This window comes from Panthera uncia (genome assembly GCF_023721935.1).
Source record: "Panthera uncia isolate 11264 chromosome C1 unlocalized genomic scaffold, Puncia_PCG_1.0 HiC_scaffold_3, whole genome shotgun sequence".
Classification (NCBI taxonomy): Eukaryota; Metazoa; Chordata; class Mammalia; order Carnivora; family Felidae; genus Panthera; species Panthera uncia.
The window spans coordinates 29,254,080-29,258,652 of NW_026057584.1; positions in this window are offsets into that span (position 1 = coordinate 29,254,080).

The window sequence follows — 4,573 nt, forward strand, 5'->3', positions numbered from 1 at the left end:
GGGGGGGGGGGTCTTCCTGATGCTCTGCCTATGGTCTTTGGCTTATATCACATTGGCCGCCCCCATACACAAAAAACACTGTGGAATGAAGTCTTTCAGTTTGAGCGCACTGGTGCCTCAAATAACATCTTATTTACAAAGAAGTGGGAGGTGAATACTGAGTAAACAACTAGCAGTTTATTCCACATTGAGAGTAGGTGTAGAATCCATTCTTCAAGAAAATAATTGCCCTGCTTTTCAAATTCAAATTTCACATAATCTAAGAAATCATGAGTTGCTCAGAAAGAAGAGTCACAGCAGGGACTTTTCAAACAGTACATTTCAGGGGTGGCTGAGTCGGTTAAGTGTCCGACTTCGGCTCCAGTGACGATCTCATGGTTCGTGGGTTCAAGCCCCATGTTGGGCTCTATGCTGACAGCTCAGAGTCTGAAGCCTGCTTCAGATTCTGTCTCTGGATCTCTCTGCCCCTCCCCTGCTTGTGCTCTGTCTCTAAAATAAATAAACATTAAAAAAATTTTTTTTTGTAAACAGCACACTTCAAATATGAAAGAAGTTTTTAAAAATTTCAGATCACGTATAATCTTTTAGGAACACCTCTTTAACATACAAGGAAGGATACCCTCATGCAGATACCTTACTTATTCACTCATATCATCCACAATGAACTACTAATGAGTAACATTGAACATATTACTGTATGTGCTCCTCGCTTTATGAAGCGGGATTGTTATTCCCACTTGTAGATAAGAACACTGAGGCAGAAAGTAGTTAAGTGACTTATGCAAAAATCACATTGCTGATGACAACACCAGCCGTTGAACCCAGGTCTGTCTGATGCTCTCTCTATTCTGTAATGCAACTTCTCCACAAGCCTCCCTCACTTCACTCGGACTAATGATTCTGACACTCCAAAAATAGAATTTCCATCATGTTGAGTTTGCTACATTGAGATTGAAGTGCATTCACAGATGAATCACTGAAATGTATGAAATATTTCAATTGTATGAGTTCAAACATGACACCTAATGCCTGAGCCCATGCTTGCTTATCCCTAATGGAAGATACTGGACACTTTACTGTGTTTAAGTATATGATGAGCCATTTAGATTACTCAGGGTCTTAAAGCTAGGAGGGTCTGTATAGATCGTCCAGAATCACTTTACTCATTTTTGAGATGAGAAAACCAAACTGGCTGACTGATTCGGTGAGTCACACAACCAATGAGTTGTACCGCTAAGGAGAGAGCTCAGGTCCCCAGGCCTTCATTATTTCTAGGCTCTCTTCTTCTGTGGCACCTTTCAGCTTTCCCAAATTTTGCAGCCAGTGGTCTAAGCCCTCTGCCACACCCTGATACCTTTTACTTGATAGAACTATTTTTACTGAGTAGATACAAGTCAGGGATTTTCAAAGCCCATTCTAAATTCCCTGGCATCCTTAAGGCGCTCCATGATTCTCCTAATGAGAATTCATTGTTCTTTGCTTTCTACTTAACTTACACTTTGAACCTCCATGTTAGCACTTAATTCCTTCTGATTTATATTAATTATTTATGCTGGTCCCCCATCCTGTATTATACACCCTTTAAGGACATGTTTTTTATGGCCTTTAAGCCGTTGGTTACTCTTTTGTCTATACTAGATGTTCAACATGTTTTTATTGAATGAATGAAGGAAGGAAGGAAGGAAAGAAGGAAGGAAGGAAGGAAGGAAGGAAGGAAGGAAGGAGTGAATGAATAATGTAATCATATTTTAACATTTTTAAGATACTTTTAGTTTTTATTTTCATTTATTTTTATTTTTTTTAATGTTTATTTATTTTTGAGAGAGACAGAGACAGAGCACAAATGGTGGGAGGGGTGGAGAGGAAGGGAGACACCGAAGCAGGCTCCAGGCTCTGAGCTGTCAGCACAGAGCGCGACATGGGGCTTGAACTCACAAACCCTGAAATCATGACCTTGAAATCAGATGCTTAACGGACTGAGCCACCCGTGCGCACACACCAACCCCCTCCTTTTTTGTTAATTGAAGTATAGTTGAAATCATGTTACCTTTGTTTCAGGTGTACAACATAGTGATTCAACAACTCTATACGTTATGCTACACTCACCAACTGTAGCTACCGTCTATCACCATAGACTCTACCATAATACCATCGACAGATGATCTAGGCTGTACCTTTCATCCCTGTGAATTATTCATTCTATAACTGGAAACCTGGTTTAGTAGGCTTAGTAGGGTGAGTATTTCTTTAAGTGTTTCTGTTTAAATGTGTGTCTTTCTAGATTTAAAAATAAACTAAGCTGCGCTCATTCCTCTATATTAGTACTTTCCATGTTGAGCTCTTTGTTGTCTACTTACTTGTTTGGCGTATCCTCTAGCAGAACCAAGGTCTGCACAAATAGGCTTATTTACATGTGCTTCCCCACATTCCCTAATGCCCAGCACTGTGTGTGACAGAGCCAGCACTCAAGCATCCAATAAATGGGAGATAAAGTGAGTGAATCTCTTCCATTTCACAGACACTCCTAGGATTTTTGCAGCTTCAGTCCAAATCTTTCTGAAGCATAGCCCCACAGAAGTAAATACCTCAAAACAGCTATGTTGTTCTTCCAAAGAAATTATTGTAGAATGTGTGAGAACATTCCGTGGGCAAACATGCAATATGTCTCAGGAAAAATGGAAGTGTGGCTGTCAAGGAGAAAAGACATAAGGACAAAAGTCTTTGGCACTGTATCATTAAATATTCCCAGTGATGCCAGCTACTCACCAACCATAGTACTTTGGTGCCCACACAACAATGAGCAATTCTTGCTCATGTCTCTGGGATGTCTGATTAGGCAGCTCTGCTAATCTTGGCTGGGCTTGGCTGGGTGGTTCTTCTGGTCTCAGTTAAACTATTTCACAAGTACAAGGAGACTTACCAACGTGTGGGGGGATCAGCTGGCTTGAAGCTGAGATAGAATACTCTTGGCTGGAATGACGAGGCTAACTCATCTCATTTCCAAGTATTTCTAATCATCTAACAGGTTAGCACAGATGTTCTTGTGGTAAGGAAGAAGGCAAGAATGAGATTAAGCCTGACTGCACCAAGTGCTTTCAAGCCTCTGCTTACATCGTGCTTGCCAACAACTCATTGGCCAAAGCAAGTTTCACGTCTGAGACCAGAGCCAAAATGGAAGATCACTATAAAGTTGTGTAGCCAACAGGAAGGGGTGGAGAAATGGAGCCAGTTTTGCAAACCTACCACAGAATAAAGACTGAATGTTGCTTGCTGAAATCTTTTGCCCCTAGCATGTAATAGTAGACTCCAGAAATATTCGTAAAATAGATGTGCAGATCAATGGATGGATAGGTGAATGGATAAATTAATGAAGCTAGTCTATGGGGCTCTGAACACAGACTAGTCATCCATAATTCTACTATTAACTAGATTATGCCAGCAAGAAAATATTTGTCCTGAGATTTCCACAAGATCCAATATAATATCTTACAAAAGTAGAAACAAGCACACACTTACTGGGTCCATCAAGAAGCTCCAGGGATGTGTTCTTCAGAATATGATGAGCATGAAGTACTTGTCCAAGGTATCTACCCTTCTTTAGTTATCACAAATCTTCCTGTGCAACTGAGTGTTTATCACAATCCCTTTAAAGACATTCTAATATCTCCAATTCTCGCTTTCTTACTGCACAAAACGAAAGCATCAGAAAAGTATCTTTGGTCTCAATTACAAGTTTTTTATTGCAAGGGCAGCGACACTAAAAGCTTCCTGAACCACAGCTAACCTCTGACAAAGCCATGCAAAAATTCATGGAGTTTTTAAGTAGATCTCTACTCAGGAACGTTTAGTAGGGGAGAGAAATCTCCACTGGTGATTAGATTGCAAGAGAAAAATTCTCCACTGAAACAGAGAGCTCCTATAGCCTCCTCCTTTATCTAAACCCTCAAACTGCATATAACATTCTAGTAAAATGGATTTAGTAGAAAATTAATTTACCAAGTCCAGGGGTTAGGATGATGAGACTTCTATGTCACAGGAAGAACAACATGCCTGTTCCAAGAAAAAAAAAACTTAAATCTTTTGGGGAGTTCTGTATAATACACAAGAGACAAATATTAATTGTTCATAGTATTTAATGCTTTGGATTGCTCTGAGGAACATGAAAACTTGGGTATGTATAGTTAGCTCAATAACTAACATTTGTTGACCCTTAATATAGGACAGTCTCTGTGCTAAGCACTCTTTATTCATCGTCTCATTTAATCCTTACAATATCCTATAACAGGGGTATTTTTCAAATGTTTACGTTTTCCTGTACATATTACATTTCCTGTGCACATGTTGTCCTGGCACAATTTTTGATGACATTCTCTTTCACTCTTAACAAGTGACCTGGTTTGGATGATTGCTATGATCATCCTGGTTGAAAAAAAAAAAAAAAACCACAAAAACAAAAACAACAACTACCTGCACAACTAGTGAATGGCTGATCTAGGACTATCAAGTGGGTTAGTCTTATACCAGAGGCATCAGTTTTACCTCATTGTCCTACAAGTTCAACCATAACGATGAC